Source organism: Ranitomeya variabilis, chromosome 2 (genome assembly GCF_051348905.1).
Source record: "Ranitomeya variabilis isolate aRanVar5 chromosome 2, aRanVar5.hap1, whole genome shotgun sequence".
Taxonomy (NCBI): domain Eukaryota; kingdom Metazoa; phylum Chordata; class Amphibia; order Anura; family Dendrobatidae; genus Ranitomeya; species Ranitomeya variabilis.
The window spans coordinates 907,958,829-907,972,887 of NC_135233.1; the positions used below are offsets into that span (position 1 = coordinate 907,958,829).

The following is a 14,059-nucleotide window of genomic DNA, read 5'->3' on the forward strand; positions in this document are numbered from 1 at the left end:
AGAATATTTTTGAGGAAAGGAAACACATTTATTATTTTTACGGCTCTGCGTTATAAACTTCTGCGAAGCACTTGGGGGTTCAAAGTGCTCACCGCACATCTAGATTAGTTCCTTGGGAGGTCTAGTTTCCAAAATGGGGTCACTTGTTAGGGAGCTCCAATGTTTAGGCACACAGGGGCTCTCCAAACGTGACATGGTGTCCGCTAATGATTGGAGCTAATTTTCCATTCAAAAAGCCAAATGGCGTGCCTTCCCTTCCGAGCCCTGCCGTGTGCCCAAACAGTGGTTTACCCCCACATATGGGGTATCATCGTACTCAGGACAAACTGGACAACAACATTTGGGGTCCAATTTCTCCTATTACCCTTGGAAAATTAAAAAATCCTGGGCTAAAAATCATTTTTGAGGAAAGAAAAATTATTTTTTATTTTCACGGCTCTGCGTTATAAACTTCTGTGAAGCATCTGGGGGTTATAAGTGCTCACTATGCATCTAGATAAGTTCCTTGGGGGGTCTAGTTTCCAAAATGGGGTCACGTGTAGGGGAGCTCCAATGTTTAGGCACACAGGGGCTCTCCAAACGCGACATGGTGTTCGCTAACGATTGGAGCTAATTTTCCATTCAAAAAGTCAAATGGCACGCCTCCCCTTCCGAGCCTTGCCGTGCACCCAAACAGTGGTTTACCCCCACATATGAGGTATCAACATACTCAGCAGAAATTGCCCAACAAATTTTAGGATCCATTTTATCCTGTTGCCCATGTGAAAATTGAGGCTAAAAGAAATTTTGTGTGAAAAAAAAGTACTTTTTCATTTTTACGGATCAATTTGTGAAGCACCTGAGAGTTTAAAGTGCTCACTATGCTTCTAGATAAGTTCCTTGGGGGGTCTACTTTCCAAAATGGGGTCACTTGTGGGAGCGCTCCAATGTTTAGGCACACGGGGGCTCTCCAAACGTGACATGGTCTCTGCTAGCGATGGAGATCATTTTTCATTCAAAAAGTCAAATGGCGCTCCTTCCCTTCCGAGCCTTACCATGTGCCCAAACAGTGGTTTACCCCCACATGTGAGGTATCAGTGTACTCAGGAGAAATTGTCCAACAAATTTTAGGATCCATTTTATCCTGTTGCCCATGTGAAAATGAAAAAATTGAGGCTAAAATAATTTTTTTGTGAAAAAAAAGTACTGTTTCATTTTTACGGATCAATTTGTGAAGCACCTGGGGGTTTAAAGTGCTCACTATGCTTCTAGATAAGTTCCTTGGGGGGTCTAGTTTCCAAAATGGGGTCACTTGTGGGGGAGCTCCAATGTTTAGGCACACGGGGGCTCTCCAAACGCGACATGGTGTCCGCTAAAGATTGGAGCCAATTTTTCATTCAAAAAGTCAAATGGCGCTCCTTTCCTTCCAAGCCCTGCCGTATGCCCAAACAGTGGTTTACCCCCACATATGAGGTATCAGCGTACTCAGGACAAATTGGACAACATCGTTCGTGGTCCAGTTTTTCCTTTTACCCTTGGGAAAATAAAAAAATTGTTGCTAAAATATCATTTTTGTGACTAAAAAGTTAAATGTTCATTTTTTCCTTCCATGTTGCTTCTGCTGCTGTGAAACACCTGAAGGGTTAATAAACTTCTTGAATGTGGTTTTGAGCACCTTGAGGGGTGCAGTTTTTAGAATGGTGTCACTTTGGGGTATTTTCAGCCATATAGAACCCTCAAACTGACTTCAAATGTGAGGTGGTCCCTAAAAAAAATGGTTTTGTAAATTTTGTTGTAAAAATGAGAAATCACTGGTCAAATTTTAACCCTTATAACTTCCTAGCAAAAAAAAAATTTGTTTCCAAAATTGTGCTGATGTAAAGTAGACATGTGAGAAATGTTATTTATTAACTGTTTTGTGTCACATACCTCTCTGGTTTAACAGAATAAAAATAAAAAATGTGAAAATTGCGAAATTTTCAAAATTTTCGCCAAATTTACGTTTTTTTCACAAATAAACTCAGAAATTATCGACCTAAATTTACCACTATCATGAAGCCCAATATGTCACGAAAAAACAATCTCAGAATCGCTAGGATCCGTTGAAGCGTTCCTGAGTTATTACCTCATAAAGGGACACTGGTCAGAATTGCAAAAAACGGCCTGGTCATTAAGGCCAAAATAGGCTGGGTCATGAAGGGGTTAAAAACTGGATGAGGCCTTGTGTAGTAGAATAAAGTTATTCAATAAGAAAATGTTCAAGACACATTGAAGGCATCTATGTATCTGAATCCTGCATGGTGCATCAAAAAAAAAATCTTATTACTTACAATATTCTGTATATCCAAAATATATTTGGGTACTTTTTCTTACCATTCACTTTGTTTTATTTATCATAGCTATCTTCTATATTGCCACTCTTAGCACAAAACTAAGGGCAGATCACATAAACAAGAGCCTTAGTCTGCCGCACTGACTAACTATAGCATTCTTGTGGAGAAACTGGAAGCTGGTTTTGTCAGGAGCCACGCCTTAGGTTTATCATGTCTTTTATATAGGAGAAATCGCACCTATAATCTTGGCAATTAAGTCAAAGTTCAACTTTAACTATGCAGGAATGGCCATTGTCTGCCAGGGCCTACGATTGTTGAACTTCAGCACTTCTCAGATTCAGTCTCGTCACTATAAGCCTCTGTGGGGCGCAGTATTACCTGTTATGTTCTGAAGCTGTCATTTTATACGGCATGTAATAGAGGGTGAGCCATAGAAATCAAGCACATGGTACAATTATGGCTCCATACTATGTAAACCAGGGTCTTAATATAACTCAGATTGTGTAAAAGTTTTGATATTCATGAACTCTGTGCGGTGCAAAAAGATCCTTGCTCCATTGTTATATTCTTATCAAAAAGCATTGTATCCAGAGAGAATACTACCTTGAGGACTTTATGTACCACCATGTAGCCCCCTGAACACAGTTCTGCTATATCCATAAGGCCTTTCGTCTGGTGACCTTCAGTGGCTGACATACCATTGGTGCAACCTGTGTTGCGGCACAGAAGCCCAAGAGGTAAGAGGCCCAGTGCCACCACCAAAGCAGGTGGAACGGTGCATTATGATGAGGTATTGGACTGCAAAGGACCAAAACTACAACCCCTTTGTATACCAGACCAATGCCCAAACAACATAACCTCCCTATTCAACATCACTGAAGAGGAGCTTACTTGTCTCCTCTCCAAATCGCACCTCACCACCTGTGTGCTCGACCCCATCCCACCTTCTCGCCAACCTCACCGCCACACTTATCCCATCCCTAACCCACCTCTTCAACCTATCACTAACTTCTGGCACCTTCCCTTCTGCTTTCAAACATTCCACAATCACTCCTATCCTTAAAAACCCAACCCTCGATCCAACTGCTATGTCCAGCTATTACCCAATATCGCTGTTCTCATTCGCTTCCAAACTCCTGGAGCAGCACTTCTACGCTGAACTTTCCTCCCACCTCTCATCTAACTTGCTCTTTGACAATCTACAATCTGGTTTCCGCCCCCATCACTCACCTACTTACAGCCAAAGCTAACGGACAATACTCTATACTCCTCCTTCAAGACCTGTCCTCTGCTTTTGACACAGTTGACCACTGCCTCCTACTACAGATCCTCTCCTCCTTTGGCATCAAAGACCTCGCCCTATCCTGGATATCCTCATACCTTTCCAACCGCACATTCAGCGTCTCCCACTCCCACACTACCTCCTCATCCCACCCTCTCTCTGTTGGTGTCCCCCAAGGCTCTGTTCTAGGACCCTTACTCTTCTCAATCTATACACTTGGCCTGGGACAACACATAAAGTCCCATGGATTCCAGTACCACCTTTTATGCTGATGAAACTCAGATCTACCTCTCTGGCCCAGACTTCACCTCTCTGCTGCCCAGAATCCCAGTGTGTCTATCAGCCATATCCTCCTTCTTCTCCTCTCGCTTCCTCAAACTCAATGTGGACAAATCTAAACTTATCATCTTTCCTCCATCTCATAGATATTCCTTACCTGACCTATCTATCGCAATTAATGACATCACTCGCTGCCTTGGAGTAACCCTTGACTCTGCCCTGTCCTTCAAACCACACATCCAAGCTCTTTCCACCTCCTGTCGCTTCCAGCTTAAAAATATCTCTAGAATCCGTCCCTTCCTCAACCATCAATCTACTAAAATGCTTGTGCATGCCCTCATCATCTCCCGCCTCGACTACTGCAACATACTTTTCTGTGGCCTCCCTGCTAACACCCTTGCACCTCTCCAGTCCATCCTTAACTCTGCTGCCCGACTAATTCATCTTTCTCCTCGCTACTCCTCCTCTTCCACCCTCTGCAAATCTCTTCACTGGCTCCTATTCCCTCAGCGTATCCCGTTCAAATTACTAATACTGACCTACAAAGCCATCCATTACCTGTCTCCTCCATATATCTCTGAACTAATCTCCCGATATCTTCCCTCACGCAATATCCGGTCCTCCCAAGATCTAATTCTCTCCTCCACACTTATTCGCTCCTCACCCAACCATCTCCAAGACTACTCCCGAATATCCTCCAATCTGGAATTCTTTGTCCCAACACGTCCGACTACCAACCACATTCGGATCCTACCAACTCACCTCTTCAGGAAAGCTTACAGCCTTCACTGACCCCACTGCCTCCTCACCACTACCGGAGCTACCGCTTCACCAACCCCAGAGCTGCTGCAACCCCCAACCTATTGTCTCCGTCCCAACCATCCTGTAGAATGTAAGCCCGCAAGGGCAGGTTCTTCTCCCCTCTGTATCAGTCTGTCATTTTTAGTTTGCTTACTGCAAGTGATATCTGTAATTTGTATGTAACCCCTTCTCAAGTACTGCCCATGAAATCAATCTTGCTATATAAATAAATAATAATAATAATAATAATAATAATAATAATATACTGTTCTTGCACAAGTAAAAGTTTGTGTCTCCCATTGCCTTCAAGCCAATCAAACTAGTGGGAGATCTTGTTAGTAGGAGCCTAATAGAAGTAGGAGAAAGTTTCAGCCAAATATGAATTAATTTTTTTTTAGAGTTTTTTTGAAATATAGAAAGTTCTAGTGTATTGAAATATCTAGTGACATTCTAGACCTCAATCTAGTGAAATCTGCAATGTAGACAGTTGGTTTAAATGCTTTAAGTTTTATAACATGATGACAATTTATTGGGTAGCATTACTAATTATTGGACATTTGCATTTTTAGATTTATGCAGTGAAAAAACCCTTGTGATCATCAAATAAAAAGGTCGCTCCATTCAGACAAGACTTCTGTTTCTCAGTAAAGGTAAGTTTGCTTACCTGGCAATCATATTTGAATATTCTTATCAGGTCACTCTGTTCACAATTAGATATATTTAATCCCGAAAATCGTTGTATATAATCATAATTTACTGTTGGCCTTATGTGGAGTAGAACAACAGATATTTCTGTTGCACTTTGGACTGACAGATGGTGGTATATTGCTGTGTCTAGGAGGCCTACGTGTCTGATGCCTGTGAGGTTATGAAGGCATGTATCTGTGTTAATAAATCTTCTGGTGGGATGAGGTGCTGGATATGGATGGACACTACGTTTTTCTCATGCGCTTACTAGGTACTTCCTAATCTCTCATTTTTTCAGTTAAAGGTGCCCACACACACATTAGACTAAAATTGATGGAATCCGATAATTTTCAAATACCGTAAGTGAAATTTGGCAATCAACAGTCATTTCAGATGAAAGATCACAGACAGTCATCATCTGATATGAGGTTCTTCGTGTTTGATTATTTTGCACCATAGTAGGATTAAAGATCTTTTGTTAAGCAAAAAATTAAAAATCTTTGTTTGAAAGAATATTCTTGGAAAGGTTGTTTATCACCCACTGTCAATGAACATGTATGGAGAGATTGAACAACTGTAGCTGGATTGCAGTAATATTCGTTCACCGGATAATCAATCATTCATTCAGTGATCATTCAACATAAAACTCTTTTTATTTATTGTCTATCACTACCTTACAGGGAATTTATTAAAAGATACAAAATTAAAATACTTTAATAAATTAAAAGTTAAAATGATTTCATTTTTATTTTTTAATTATTTAAAGGGAACCTGTGTCTGGCCGCCATACTAAACATGCGTTACCCAGGAAAAAATGAAATGTATTTCTCCCAAGAACCAACGGCTTTCAGCCATGCAGATCTACCAACACGACTTCAGTCACCACTCACTATACAGTGACCGATGCCTGTAAGGTTTCTTTCACACTTGCGTTGTTTGGCATCCGTAGCAATGCGTCGTTTTGGGGAAAAAACGGATCCTGCAAATGTGCCCGCAGGATGCGTTTTTTGCCCATAGACTTATATTGCCGACGGATCGCGACGTATGGCCATATGTCGCGTCCGTCGTGCACTGGATGCGTCGTGTTTTGGCGGACCGTCGGCACGAAAAAACGTTCAAGGGAACGTTTTTTCGTACGTTGGGTCCGCCATTTCCTACAGCGCATGCGTGGCCGGAGCTCCGCCCCCTCCTCCCCGGGACTTTACAATGGGCAGCGGATGCGTTGAAAAACTGCATCCGCTGCCCACGTTGTGTCAAATTTTCACAACGTGCGTCGGTACGTCGCGCCGTCGCTTAGCGACGGACCCGTACCGACGCAAGTGTGAAAGAAGCCTAAGCATGCCCCAACAATTTAACTGACAGCCAGCTCTGCACTTGTGAGTGAGCTGTTAGTCAAAGTGCTTACAGCTGCTGTTCACCCTGTACTGCGCAGTGACGGTAATTACTCCTGGCACGCCTGTATGACTGACAGCCAGGGACTTCCTGGAGAATAATGTTAAGTTTCTCCAGGGTGCCGCACTTTCAGTACAAAGGCTGAGCACCTTCATAACGCTATTAACCAGCAGTTTAACCCTATATCTGCAGGTTATGAGTGTTATCAGAAATAACAGGCTCTTTTTGCTGATGGTGTCATATCTGAAAAATAATTTTAAAAGTTTTGATTTTTTTCAACTTTAACACTAGGAGGAGCAACTGTTCACATTTGACATGAAAACCAATTTTAATGCTGGCATACGTTTCGATTGTTGTAAATGTGAGTAGGGTCTGCTTGTATGGGTCTGATATCACTACTACTAATGCCACACTGCCCAACCTGTTGTCACCAATTTAAGAAGTCACCACCGAAGCTCTGTTGCCTGACCTGTTGTCAAGTAACCCCTACTTATAGTGATTTGATGCTGCACTCTGATCACTAAGTAGTGATGACCAGCGTCGGACTGGAGCACCCAGAGAAAATCATTCCTGGGGCCCACTATGTAGCTACATAGAAATAAATACAAGACCACCAATTGTGTGGTAAAATACGCTAATATGAGAGTATATAATATAAGGTAGTCCACGATTTACTTATGTAGCGGGGGTTGGGGTAGCCCCCTCATAGAATATAATGTGAGAGGTAGTAAGAGCTCTGGCTGGCCGTTCCCTTCCTCTTGTCTACTTATGTCACTGCACAGTCGGGTACTGCTAGAATACGCTCCAACACAACATGCTTACGCCCAACCTCCCAATTCCCACTTTAATATCTGCAGCAGTAAATCCCAGGAAAACCGCGGCTATCATTGTGAAGATGTGGGGAAGGGAGCTCTTTTCACAATTTACATTGTAAAGATGACATTTAAAGGGGTAGTCCCATCTTGAAGTTCCTATTCCGATATGTAGTGGGTGTAATAATATTAGCAGATACCTCCAATTAGAAATGTAGTATAGTTTTTTGTTTCGCTATGTCTTTCCCCATGTACAGGTATTGCAGGACCTTAGGTATCTATGGTTGCGACCACTCTCAACTAGCTAGCTAGCTGTCACTATATCAGTGGTCGTAACCATGGATACCTAAGGTCCTGCATTGCCTACGCATAGGAAAACTATACTACATTTCTAAGTGGAGGTATTTGCTAATATTATTATTATTACACCTACTAGATATTGGGATAGGATCTTGGGAGATGGGAATACCCTTTTAAACTGACATCTGAGTATAAACTAACAGGCTGCAGAACTGAAATTCACAGTTCTTGGCAATTTAGGCTGCAGATTTTTTTTTTTTTTTATAAAACGTGCTTGTGATTTCATAACTTGCTGGTACTATATGGCTACATGCACACATTTGTGTTAAATGACCGTATGCATCAGACAGCACATGGCTCATAGAATTGAATGGATCTACTCACATATCCATGTAAATAATGGATCCGCATATGAGATCCGCTAGGCTCAAAGCAGGTCCTATTCTGATCCGATATTGCGGATCTAATTCAGTCATACATGTCAACGGGGATCCATGAAACATGGATGCAAATCTAAAGCGTTCATCATGGAAGTAACTCAAACACTCAATCTGGCCTTACCCTTAGCACCTAGGTGAAGCGTCAGGTTGTAGTTCTCGGAAATGGTTCTCCAGAATTGTTTTCTGGAATACAAATATGTATTAAGACCGTCATGTCAGGAGTAAAGACAAGTCTTTTTATACTGTAGGTACCTTATCTATATTGTGAAATATCTAGGTTACAGCTTATAGTGACCATTATTGCATAGGAAATAGGTAAGTATTTATCAGAGGTTGTATTTATATGGTAAAAGTCTTACTCATGATAAGATGTAATTTATCTAATCTCTTCCTTCTTTTGTAAAGTATCACATTCATAAAGTTGTCCTCAAGTGATTCATATAATAAATTATTTTAGGTTTATTGCAGTCAGCGCTTTAAAGGGGACCTGACAGATGATCCATGATCAGCATGTATCAGGTACTGGCTGTATGACTTCAGGCAGATACAGGTGCTTCTCACAAAATTAGAATATTTTCAAAAAGTTAATTTATTTCAGTTTTTCAATACAAAAAGTGAAACTCATGTATTATATAGAGTCATTACAAACAGAGTGATCTATTTCAAGTATTTATTTCTGTTAACCCCTTTCTGACATCGGACGTACTATCCCGTCGAGGTGGGGTGGGCCCCCATGACCACGGACGGGATAGTACGTCCAGCGCGATCGGCGGCGCTCACGGGGGGAGCGCGGCCGATCGCGGCCGGGTGTCAGCTGCCTATCGCAGCTGACATCCGGCACTATGTGCCAGGAGTGGTCACGGACCGCTCCCGGCACATTAACCCCCGGCACACCGCGATCAAACATGATCGCGATGTGCCGGCGGTGCAGGGAAGCATCGCGCAGGGAGGGGGCTCCCTGCGGACTTCCCTGAGCCCCCCGCAGCAACGCGATGTGATCGCGTTGCTGCGAGGGTCTTACCTCCCTCCCTGCCTGCTCCAGACCCGGATCCAAGATGGCCGCGGATCCGGGTCCTGCAGGGAGGGAGGTGGCTTCACAGAAGCCTGCTCAGAGCAGGCACTGTGAAGCAGCCTGCACTTCTCTCAGATCGGTGATCTGTCAGAGTGCTATGCAAACTGGCAGATCACCGATCTGTATTGTCCCCCCCTGGGGCAAAGTAAAAAAGTAAAAAAAAAAATTTCCAAATGTGTAAAAAAAAAATAAAAAAAAATATTCCAAAATAATGAAAAAAAAAAATAAAAATTCCCATAAATACATTTCTTTATCTAAATAATAAAAAAAAACAATAAAAGTACACATATTTAGTATCGCCGCGTCCGTAACGACCCGACCTATAAAACTGGCCCACTAGTTAACCCCTTCAGTAAACACCGTAAGAAAAAAAAAAAAACGAGGCAAAAAACAACGCTTTATTATCATACCGCCGAACAAAAAGTGGAATAACACGCGATCAAAAAGACAGATATAAATAACCATGGTACCGCTGAAAGCGTCATCTTGTCCCGCAAATAACGAGCTGCCATACAGCATGATCAGCAAAAAAATAAAAAAGTTATAGTCCTGAGAATAAAGTGATGCAAAAATAATTATTTTTTCCATAAAATAGTTTTTATCGTATAAAAGCGCCAAAACATAAAAAAATAATATAAATGAGGTATCGCTGTAATCGTACTGACCCGACGAATAGAACTGCTTTATCAATTTTACCAAACGCGGAACGGTATAAACGCCTCCCCCAAAGAAATTCATGAATAGCTGGTTTTTGGTCATTCTGCCTCACAAAAATCGGAATAAAAAGCGATCAAAAAATGTGACGTGCCCAAAAATGTTACCAATAAAAACGTCAACTCGTCCCGCAAAAAACAAGACCTCACATGACTCTGTGGACCAAAATATGGAAAATTTATAGCTCTCAAAATGTGGTAACGCAAAAAATATTTTTTGCAATAAAAAGCGTCTTTCAGTGTGTGACGGCTGCCAATCATAAAAATCCGCTAAAAAACTCGCTATAAAAGTAAATCAAACCCCCCATCATCACCCCCTTAGTTAGGGAAAAATTAAAAAAATGTATTTATTTCCATTTTCCCATTAGGGCTAGGGCTAGGGTTAGGGTTGGGGCTAGGGTTAGGGCTAGGGTTAGGGCTAGGTCTAGGGTTAGGGCTAGGGTTAGGGCTAGGGCTAGGGTTGGGGCTAGGGTTAGGGCTAGGGTTAGGGCTAGGGTTAGGGCTAAGGTTAGGGCTAGGTCTAGGGTTAGGGCTAGGGTTAGGGTTAGGGTTGGGGCTAGGGTTAGGGCTAGGGTTGGGGCTAGGGTTAGGGCTAGGGTTGGGGCTAGGGTTAAGGCTACAGTTAGGGTTGGGGCTAAAGTTAGGGTTAGGGTTGGGGCTAAAGTTACGGTTAGGGTTTAGATTACATTTACGGTTGGGAATAGGGTTGGGATTAGGGTTAGGGGTGTGTCAGGGTTAGAGGTGTGGTTAGGGTTACTGTTGGGATTAGGGTTAGGGGTGTGTTTGGATGAGGGTTTCAGTTATAATTGGGGGTTTTCCACTGTTTCGGCACATCAGGGGCTCTCCAAACGCGACATTGCGTCCGATCTCAATTCCAGCCAATTCTGCGTTGAAAAAGTAAAACAGTGCTCCTTCCCTTCCGAGCTCTCCCGTGTGCCCAAACAGGGGTTTACCCCAACATATGGGGTATCAGCGTACTCAGGACAAATATGACAACAACCTTTGGGGTCCAATTTCTCCTGTTACCCCTGGGAAAATACAAAACTGGGGGCTAAAAAATAATTTTTGTGGGGAAAAAAAAAAGATTTTTTATTTTCACGGCTCTGCGTTATAAACTGTAGTGAAACACTTGGGGGTTCAAAGTTCTTACAACACATCTAGATAAGTTCCTTGGGGGGTCTAGTTTCCAAAATTGGGTCACTTGTGCGGGGCTTCTACTGTTTAGGTACATTAGGGGCTCTGCAAACACAATGTGACGCCTGCAGACCATTCCATCTAAGTCTGCATTCCAAATGGCGCTCCTTCCCTTCCGAGCCCTTCCATGCGTCCAAACGGTGGTTTTCCCCCACATATGGGGTATCAGCGCACTCAGGACAAATTGGACAACAACTTTTGTGGTCCAATTTCTCCTGTTACCCTCGGGAAAATGCAAAACTGGGGGCTAAAAAATAATTTTGGTGGGAAAAAATTTTTGTTTTATTTTTACGGCTCTGCATTATAAACTTTTGTGAAGCCCTTGGTGGGTCAAAGCGCTCACCACACATCTAGATAAGTTCCTTAGGGGGTCTACTTTCCAACATGGTGTCACTTGTGGGGGGTTTCTACTGTTTAGGTACATTAGGGGCTCTGCAAACGCAAGGTGACGCCTGCAGACCATTCCATCTAAGTCTGCATTCCAAATGGTGCTCCTTCCCTTCCGAGCCCTTCCATGCGTCCAAACGGTGGTTCCCCCCCACATATGGGGTATCAGCGCACTCAGGACAACTTGGACAACAAATTTTGGGGTCCAATTTCTCCTGCTACCCTCGGGAAAATACAAAACTGGGGGCTAAAAAAATAATTTTTGTGGGAAAAAATCTTTGTTTTATTTTTACGGCTCTGCATTATAAACTTCTGTGAAGCCCTTGGTGGGTCAAAGCGCTCAAAACACATCTAGATAAGTTCCTTAGGGGGTCTACTTTCCAAAATGGTGTCACTTGTGGGGGGTTTCAATGTTTAGGCACATCAGTGGCTCTCCAAACGCAACATGGCGTCCCATCTCAATTCCTGTCAATTTTGCATTGAAAAGTCAAACAGCGCTCCTTCCCTTCCGAGGTCTCCCATGCGCCCAAACAGTGGTTTACCCCCACATATGGGGTATCAGCATACTCAGGACAAATTGTGCAACAACGTTTGGGGTCCTATTTCTTCTCTTACCCTTGGGAAAATAAAAAATTGGGGGTGAAAAGATAATTTTTGTGAAAAAATATGATTTTTTTATTTTTACGGTTCTGCATTATAAACTTCTGTGAAGCACTTGGTGGGTCAAAGTGCTCACCACACCTCTAGATAAGTTCCTTAGGGGGTCTACTTTCCAAAATGGTGTCACTTGTGGGGGGTTTCAATGTTTAGGCACATCAGGGGCTCCCCAAACGCAACATGGCGTCCCATCTCAATTCCAGTCAATTTTGCATTGAAAAGTCAAATGGCGCTCCTTCGCTTCCGAGCTCTGTCATGCGCCCAAACAGTGGTTTACCCCCACATATGGGGTATCGGCGTACTCAGGACAAATTGTACAACAACTTTTGGGGTCCATTTTCTCCTGTTACCCTTGGTAAAATAAAACAAATTGGAGCTGAAGTAAATTTTTTGTGAAAAAAAGTTAAATGTTCATTTTTATTTAAACATTCCAAAAATTCCTGTGAAGCACCTGAAGGGTTAATAAACTTCTTGAATATGGTTTTGAGCACCTTGAGGGGTGCAGTTTTTAGAATGGTGTCACACTTGGGTATTTTCTATCATATAGACCCCTCAAAATGACTTCAAATGAGATGTGGTCCCTAAAAAAAAATGGTGTTGTAAAAATGAGAAATTGCTGGTCAACTTTTAACCCTTATAACTCCCTAACAAAAAAATTTTGGTTCCAAAATTGTGCTGATGTAAAGTAGACATGTGGGAAATGTTACTTATTAAGTATTTTGTGTGACATATCTCTGTGATTTGATTGCATAAAAATTCAAAGTTGGAAAATTGCGAAATTTTCAAAATTTTAGCCAAATTTCCGTTTTTTTCACAAATAAACGCAGGTACTATCACAGAATTTTTACCACTATCATGAAGTACAATATGTCACGAGAAAACAATGTCAGAATCACTGGGATCCGTTGAAGCGTTCCAGAGTTATAACCTCATAAAAGGACAGTGGTCAGAATTGTAAAAATTGGCCCGGTCATTAACGTGCAAACCACCCTTGGGGGTGAAGGGGTTAATGTTGATGATTATGGCTTACAGCCAATGAAAACCCAAAAGTCATTATCTCAGTAAATTACAATATTTTTTAACACCAGCTTTAAGAATGATTTTAAATTCCAAAATGTTGGCCTACTGAAATCTATGTTCAGTAAATGCAGTCAATACTTGGTCGGGGCTCCTTTTGCATCAATTACTGCATCAATGCGGCGTGGCATGTATGCGATCAGCCTGTGGCACTGCTGAGGTGTTATGGAAGCCAATTTTGCTTTGATAGCAGCCTTCAGCTCATCTGCATTGATAGGGTCTGGTGTCTCATCTTCCTCTTGAGCAGGGACAGCATTTGGGGCAGGCAAACAAGGCAGATGCCTAGGGCCCCCACCCACAAAGGGGGCTCCCCTGTGTCTGCAGCCCCTTTATGAAGTGCACAGAGGGTATACAGCATTACTTACAGTGAATAATGCTGTGCATCTTCTGTAGTCTTGGAGCGTCTCTCCCAAACCCCCTCCAACCCCCCCTCACTCTCTCCCTGCAGTGTCAGGTTAGAAGTTGAGAGTGAGGGGGTGGGCCGATCACAGCACAGCAGCAGAGGTCAGACTTCGGAAGTCCGGGGCAGGAAGATGTCTGCAGCCCTGTGTGTCAAGTAAAAAAGGCAGCACACTGCAGCGCTAAGACATGCAAACATGAAACATGAAAACTGAACTGCAATACTGCACTAGAAATATGAAAAATGAGAGCGTT

The 14,059-nt window shown here is 42.5% G+C and overlaps 1 protein-coding gene across 1 annotated transcript in view; it reads left to right on the forward strand.

Moving 5' to 3' along the window:
• Positions 1-14,059, forward strand: part of PLD1 (phospholipase D1) — a 327,109-nt gene that overhangs the window by 93,211 nt on the left and 219,839 nt on the right. The window contains exon 2 of the mRNA XM_077290541.1: positions 5,244-5,324. The gene's annotated coding sequence lies outside the window, so the exon portion shown is untranslated. The remainder of the gene's footprint in view (positions 1-5,243; positions 5,325-14,059) is intronic.